The following is an 8,562-nucleotide window of genomic DNA, read 5'->3' as shown; positions in this document are numbered from 1 at the left end:
AGTAGCTGCACCTATTAAAGTTGAAGAAAAGATTGTCACTTATAATGATTCTATTGTTCCTACTTCTTATGTTGAGAAACCACCTTTCCCTGTTAGGATAAAGGATCATGCTAAAGCTTCAACTGTAGTTTGTAAAAGCAATATTAAAACATATACACCTCCTGAGCAAGTTATAGTGGAACCTAATATTGCTATTGTTAAAGATCTCTTGTCTGATAATATTAATGGGCATGTTATTTATTTCTGTGATGAAACTGCTAGAATTGCTAAACCCCGTGATAAAGATAAACCTGGACCTGTGGTAGGCATGCCTGTTATTTCTGTTAAAATAGGAGATCATTGTTATCATGGCTTATGTGATATGGGTGCTAGTGCTAGTGCAATACCATATTCCTTATACCAAGAAGTTATGCATGATATTGCACCTGCTGAGATGGAAGATATTGATGCCACAATTAAACTTGCCAATAGAGATACTATTTCACCAATGGGAATTGTTAGAGATGTTGAAGTCTTGTGTAGGAAAGCTAAATATCCTGCTGATTTTCTTGTTCTTAATTCCCCACAAGATAGCTTTTGCCCCATTATATTTGGTAGACCCTTCTTAAACACTGGTAATGCTACCATAGATTGCAAAAGAGATGTTGTTACTGTCGGTTTAGATGATATGACTCATGAATTTAATTTCTCTAAATTCAGTAGACAACACCGTGAAGAAGAATTACCTAGTAAGGATGAAATTATTGGTCTTGCTTCTATTGTCGTACCTCCTAGTGATCCTTTAGAACAATATTTGCTAGACCATGAAAATGACGTGTTTATGAATGAAAGAAGAGAATTAGATGAAGTATTCTTTAAACAGGAACCTATTCTGAAAAATAATTTACATGTTGAAATCCTAGGGGATCCTCCTCCATCCAAGGGTGATCCCGTGTTTGAGCTTAAACCGTTACCTGATACTCTTAAATATGCTTATCTTGATGAGAAAAAGATATATCCTGTTATTATTAGTGCTAACCTTTCAGAACATGAAGAAGAGAGATTATTGAAAACTCTGAAGAAGCACCGTGCTGCTATTGGGTATACTCTTGATGATCTTAAGGGCATTAGTCCCACTCTATGTCAACATAAAATTAATTTGGAAGAAGATGCTAAACCAGTTCGTGATCATCAATGCCGGCTGAATCCTAAAATGAAAGAAGTGGTAAGAAAGGAGATACTAAAGCTCCTTGAGGTAGGTATAATTTATCCTGTTGCTGATATTCAGTTGGTAAGCCCTGTCCATTGTGTCCCTAAGAAGGGAGGTATTACTGTTGTTCCTAATGATAAAGATGAATTGATTCCTCAAAGAATTATTACAGGTTATAGGATGATAATTGATTTCTGCAAATTAAATAAGGCTACTAAAAAAGATCATTACCCCTTACCTTTTATCGATGAAATGCTCGAAAGATTGTCCAAACATACACATTTTTTGCTTTCTAGATGGTTATTCTGGTTTCTCTCAAATACCTGTGTCAGCCAAAGATAAATCAAAGACTACTTTTACATGCCCTTTTGGTACTTTTGCTTATAGACCTATGCCTTTTGGTTTATGTAATGCACCTGCTACCTTTCAAAGATGCATGATGGCTATATTCTCTGACTTCTGTGAAAAGATTTGTGAGGTTTTCATGGACGACTTTTCCGTCTATGGATCTTCTTTTGATGATTGCTTGAGAAACCTTGATCGAGTTTTGCAGAGATGTGAAGAAACTAATCTTGTCTTGAATTGGGAAAAGTGCCACTTTATGGTTAATGAAGATATTGTCTTGGGTCATAAAGTTTCTGAAAGAGGCATTGAAGTTGATAAAGCCAAGGTTGATGCTATTGAAAAGATGCCTTGTCCCAAGGACATCAAAGGTATAAGAAGTTTCCTTGGTCATGCCGATTTTTATAGGAGGTTCATTAAGGACTTCTCAAAAATCTCCCAGCCTCTGACTAATTTATTACAAAAAGATATACCATTTGTTTTTGATGATGATTGTGTAGAAGCATTTGAAATACTTAAGAAAGCATTGATTTCTGCACCTATTGTTCAGCCACCTGATTGGAATTTACCCTTTGAAATTATGTGTGATGCTAGTGATTATGTTGTAGGTGCTATTCTAGGACAAAGAGTTGATAATAAACTAAATGTTATTCAATATGCTAGTAAAACCCTTGGCAATGCTCAAAGAAATTATGCTACCACTGAAAAAGAATTCTAAGCAGTTGTATTTGCTTGTGATAAGTTCAGACCTTATATTGTTGATTCTAAAGTAACTATTCACACTAATCACGCTCCTATTAAATATCTCATGGAAAAGAAAGATGCTAAACCTAGACTTATGAGATGGGTTCTCTTAGTACAAGAATTTGACTTACATATTGTTGATAGAAAGGGAGCTGAGAACCCCGTTGCAGACAACTTGTCTAGGTTAGAAAATGTGCTTGATGACCCACTTCCTATTGATGATAGCTTTCCGGATGAACAATTAAATGTCCTAAATGCTTCTCATACTGCTTCATGGTATGCTGATTATGCTAATTACATTGTTGCTAAGTTTATACCACCTAGTTTCACATACCAAGAAAAGAAAAGGTTCTTCTATGATTTGAGGCATTACTTTTGGGATGACCCACATCTTTATAAAGAAGGAGTGGATGGTGTTATTAGACGTTGTGTACCTGACCATGAACAGGAACAGATCCAACGCAAGTGTCACTCCGAAGCTTATGGAGGACACCATGCTGGCGATAGAACTGCACACAAGGTACTACAATCTGGTTTTTATTGGCCTACTCTCTTCAAGGATGTCCGTAAGTTTGTCTTATCTTGTGATGAATGTCAAAGAATTGGTAATTGTTGGAAATATGCCCTAGAGGCAATAATAAATTGGTTATTATTATATTTCCTTGTTCATAATAATCGTTTATTATCCATGCTAGAATTGTATTAATAGGAAACTCAGATACATGTGTGGATACATAGACAACACCATGTCCCTAGTAAGACTCTAGTTGACTGGCTCGTTGATCAATAGATGGTTACGGTTTCCTGACCATGGACATTGGATGTCGTTGATAACGGGATCACATCATTAGGAGAATGATGTGATGGACAAGACCCAATCCTAAGCCTAGCACAAAGATCGTGTAGTTCGTATGCTAAAGCTTTTCTAATGTCAAGTATCATTTCCTTAGACCATGAGATTGTGCAACTCCCGGATACCGTAGGAATACTTTGGGTGTGCCAAACGTCACAACGTAACTGGGTGGCTATAAAGGCACACTGCAGGTATCTCCGAAAGTGTCTGTTGGGTTGGCACGAATCGAGACTGGGATTTGTCACTCCGTGTAAACGGAGAGGTATCTCTGGGCCCACTCGGTAGGACATCATCATAATGTGCACAATGTGACCAAGGAGTTGATCACAGGATGATGTGTTACGGAACGAGTAAAGAGACTTGCCGGTAACGAGATTGAACAAGGTATCGGGATACCGAGGATCGAATCTCGGGCAAGTATCGTACCACTAGACAAAGGGAATTGTATACGGGATTGATTGAATCCTCGACATCGTGGTTCATCCGATGAGATCATCGTGGAACATGTGGGAGCCAACATGGGTATCCAGATCCCGCTGTTGGTTATTGGCCGGAGAGTTATCTCGGCCATGTCTGCATGACTCCCGAACCCGTAGGGTCTACACACTTAAGGTTCGATGACGCTAGGGTTATAGGGAATAGATATACGTGGTTACCGAATGTTGTTCGGAGTCCCAGATGAGATCCCGGACGTCACGAGGAGTTCCGAAATGGTCCGGAGGTAAAGATTAATATATAGGAAGTATGGTTTTGGCCACCGGAAGTGTTCCGGGCATCACCGGTAGTGTACTGGGACCACCGGAGGGGTCCGGGGTCCACCAAGTGGGGCCACCAGCCCCGGAGGCCTACATGGGCCAATAGTGGGAAGGGACCAGCCCCTAAGTGGGCTGGGGCGCCTCCCCACCAAGGCCCATGCGCCTAAGGGGAAAAGGGGGCAAACCCTAAGGGCAGATGGGCCTTAAGGCCCATGCCTGGTGCGCCTCCCTCTCCCCCTCCACTTGGCCGCCACCCTAGATGGGATTGGGGCTGGCCACCGCCCCTAGGGTGGAAACCTAGGTGGGGCGCACCCCTCCCTCTCCCCTATATATACTTGAGGACTTGGGGCTGCCAACAGATGAGTTCCTCTCCTTCTTGGCGCAGCCCTACCCCTCTCCCTCCTCGTCTCTTGCGGTGCTTGGCGAAGCCCTGCTGGAGTACCATGCTCCTCCACCATCACCACGCCATCGTGCTGCTGCTGGATGGAGTCTTCCCCAACCTCTCCTTCTCCCCTTGCTGTATCAAGGCGTAGGAGACGTCACCGGGCTGTACGTGTGTTGAACATGAAGGCGCCGTCCGTTCGGCACTAGGATCATCGGTGATTTGGATCACGACGAGTACGACTCCATCAACCCCGTTCTCTTGAATGCTTCCGTGTAGCGATCTACAAGGGTATGTAGATGCACTCTCCTTCCCTCGTTGGTAGACTTCTCCATAGATTGATCTTGGTGATGCGTAGAAAATTTTGAATTTCTACTACGTTCCCCAACAGTAATATTAGTAGACGTCAAGAAATACCTATGAATTATTCACTTGTTATTGAACCATTTGATGTTTGGGGCTTTGACTATATGGGACCCTTCCCTTCCTCTAATGGATATACACATATTTTAGTTGCTGTTGATTACGTTACTAAATGGGTAGAAGCTATTCCAACTAGTAGTGCTGATCATAACACTTCTATTAAAATGCTTAAAGAAGTTATTTTTTCAAGATTTGGAGTCCCTAGATATTTAATGACTGATGGTGGTTCACATTTTATTCATGGTGCTTTCCGTAAAATGCTTGCTAAATATGATGTTAATCATAGAATTGCATCTCCTTATCACCCTCAGTCTAGTGGTCAAGTAGAATTGAGTAATAGAGAACTCAAATTAATTTTGCAAAAGACTGTTAATAGGTCTAGAAAGAATTGGTCCAAGAAACTTGATGATGCATTATGGGCCTATAGAATTGCATATAAAAATCCTATGGGTATGTCTCCGTATAAAATGATCTATGGAAAAGCATGTCACTTACCTCTCGAACTAGAACACAAGGCTTATTGGGCTATTAAAGAACTTAATTATGATTTTAAACTTGCCGGTGAGAAGAGGTTATTTGATATTAGCTCCCTTGATGAATGGAGAACCCAAGCCTACAAAAATGCCAAGTTGTTTAAAAAAAGTTAAAAGATGGCATGACAAAAGGATACAAAAGCGTGAGTTTAATGTAGGTAATTATGTATTGCTATACAACTCTCGTTTAAGATTTTGTGCAGGAAAACTTCTCTCTAAGGCCTTGTTTGGTTGTAGCAGAATTAATCCTCTAGTGTATTTAATCCTCTAGAGGATTGGGTGATCCCCGCTTGACACCAAAACCACTTGGGGACCAAATCCCTGCCAGTATGCAATCCACGCCACTCTCATGCATTCGGTTAGTCCCCAAGGGCACTGGACCACAGGGACAACAGTATTGACATAGATGAAGTGGTACATATAGATAACAACAATTCTCATGCAGTAATGACACAGATGCAGACTGAAGTGACAATAACACTGACAGTTTAAAACACTTATTATCCCAACAATAACAACAATTCTAAGATTTGAACAGGGCACAAATACTAACAAAAATAATAGCAATTTGGAGCATACATAATATATAATATGTTGAATAGACCACAAGAGCTTAATTATCAGTTCCTCCCAAATTCTTCCATGCTATAGTCAGTCGTTTCAGAAATAGTGTTTAGTTTCTCTACAAATATCACATGGACAAAACCCACCGAATAGATATGAAGCCTTCCACTGAAAAGCACACACAAATAGATCCAAGTCGCGGCACCTTCGCTCTTCTTCTGGAGCGTTCTTATGTATAACTCCTGCTTTTTGAAACCATTCAAACCCAAAATTAGTTTGAGAGTGAAATACTTGGAAGTTTTATTTCCAGGAATGGAAACAATGAGAAAAACATACATAAACAGTAGGTAAATTAATCTCTATCCTCTGATCTATGTTAAAAGCATCCCTTTTTATTTTCTAGGGACAAGGCATCATAGCAGTTTAGAAATAGACAATTACTACAACCACAAGAAAATCAGCCTAGCCTAGCTACAACACAAGCACTTGTCAACCTGTGTCGATACATCAAGCAATCATTTGAAAAAAGGTTGTATTATTCAAGCAAAGTATTCCTATAACCAGTCAGTCTAATAGTTTGCAAAAGAACTTCATAAATATATTTAAAACAACTATCCATTTCAGAAGAAAATAATGTCTTTACAGCAGCAGCAACAACAACATGGACTAAATGGCTAGCAAGGAGTTTAGTAACATGCACTAATTGAAAAGAGGAGTACCTGAGTTATTCCATTTCAGCTCTCAGCCACATAAGAGCAGTCTCCGGTCTGGCACTCATGAAAATCTCTCGGTTCTCGGGGATCTTGAAGACTCGGAAAGCCTTGACTTCTTCTTCAAGTGTTATCTCCATTGTTTTCAGCAGATCAATGCAGTTTTTGATAGAGTACTCATCCACGACCCTTGGCTTATTCCTCTCATCCTCCACCTGCTTCGTCCTTATTTCCAAGTACTTCTCCATCATTGCAACCACATCACCATTCGCCCCCCTCCTTCTCTTTGGTTCTTTCTCTTCTCCATTTCTTGAGGGTGCAGTAGCCAAATTTGGTTGAGTTTGCTCGGGCTCCACAGCAATGTTTTCTTGCACGTAAACCTCCTCAACATCTTCATCGATCTGCACCCTTTCTCCTGCAAGATTCTCACCATCAGCTGATGTTTCTCCTTGATTCTTGCCAGGTCCTCCAAGATTCTCGAGATCTGATTGGGTTGAGCAATGTGATGACTCGATAGAGGTGAAGTTATATGTCCCTTCTGCAGTTTGGCCTACAAGTTAAAGTGACAATCAAATATAAGATTTCAAACTAGAAGAGTAAACAAACATAAAACAATGACATGAGTATATGAATGAAGTTGATAACTAACCATCATGCAATTCTCCCAAAGCTTCAAAAAGAGGGAAGCCTTTTGTCTTGAACTTTCCAGCTTTAGGGTGTGACTACATAGTTGACAAGAAAATGATATTAGAGCATGCAACAAGTAATGAAACTTTTAGGGAATAACAATGACATTCTTACTATGATGATGTTTTTCCAAAGTGGTGGATCCGCTAGAATCCTGCACTGCCGGTTATCCCATGAAACACCGCTTTGCTTCCTTATCTCTTTGATCATCTTGTATTCTCTTTTCAACTCTTTTTCCTTTTCTTGGATTTTCTTCTTCTCGTACCTAGAATAAGGATTCTTTTGGTGGAATTTCTTCACTATCGTATTCCATGACAGGTATATTGTTTGGTTGGTTATCTAACCAACGCTCATCTCCTTTTTCAGATCGGATGATGTTATGTAAGATTGCCGCCTCTGCTGGTAGCTTGACTTGGTTCTCTATTCGATGATGCGTGCCCACTTTTAGGATTGGGAACCGCTTCTTCAAGATTCCTAATCCCCGTTCGACGTGATTTCATAACATGGCATGCCGGAGATTGAATAGCTCCCTGTGATTTTGGGGTCGACGGCGACCGCGTGCAAACTCCTTCAGATGGTACCGAACACCACGATACGGTGCCAAGAAGTAAGGTGTGTTGGCATAACCACCATCAACCAGATAAAACTTGCCCGGAGGTACATGAAACCCACTATTAAGTGCTGACCGGAGAACTTTAGCATCGGTAGCAGATCCCTCCCAGCCACAAGAAATGAAGGTGAAGTTCAGGTCGAAGTCGCACACGACCATAACATTATGGCTTAGGGTCCCTTTCCTATTTTTGAATGGTGCGGCTTTTTATCCTGAAATTGTTATGGGAACATGTGTCCCATCAATTGCCCCAATGCAGTTCTGCAACGAAATACTATAACTTAGCACCTATAACATGAAGAGTAAGTTATCGATGTGGATCAAAGTTGGCGAAGCAAAAACCTGAAAATAAGGAAAGAATCTCATGTCCGACTGAATCTTCGGATGCACTTGACTGGGATTTGGAGGCTTCAAAAAATGCTTGGAGAGAATAGGGATGATGTCAAAGAAATTCTTCATTTGTCAATGGAAAGTATCCCCGCTGTGACCAAACCGAACTTGAAGGTCTTCAAATGAAGAATTATGGGATAACATCCATAGAAATGATGATAGTTTCTCTTTGACTTTAATTCTGGTATCTTTCACCAACTTCTCCCTTCGAAGATAATTAGCCAAAGATTTGAAGATACGCGGCTCCTTCCTAAATGCTACCCGACAGTTTTTGACGTGCCCTTCGAGTAACTCCTTAACAAACATCTCGCCTGTTAGCGATGATGTATGACGCGGAATCCTCCGCTTCCTAAGAGCAACTCCATCGGTCTCTATCAAAT

General features: G+C 40.6%; 1 long non-coding RNA gene across 1 annotated transcript; it reads right to left on the bottom strand.

Moving 5' to 3' along the window:
* Positions 1 to 6,961: 6,961 nt before the first annotated feature.
* Positions 6,962 to 7,349, bottom strand: LOC125541294. Its single transcript, XR_007297485.1, has 3 exons — positions 7,297 to 7,349; positions 7,145 to 7,217; positions 6,962 to 7,045 (listed from the first exon to the last, which is right to left on the bottom strand). It is a non-coding gene; the product is annotated as an uncharacterized LOC125541294 (long non-coding RNA).
* Positions 7,350 to 8,562: the final 1,213 nt, after the last annotated feature.

This window comes from Triticum urartu, chromosome 2 (genome assembly GCF_003073215.2).
Source record: "Triticum urartu cultivar G1812 chromosome 2, Tu2.1, whole genome shotgun sequence".
In the NCBI taxonomy this organism is placed as follows: domain Eukaryota; kingdom Viridiplantae; phylum Streptophyta; class Magnoliopsida; order Poales; family Poaceae; genus Triticum; species Triticum urartu.
This window is presented reverse-complemented; position numbering and strand designations above follow the sequence as displayed.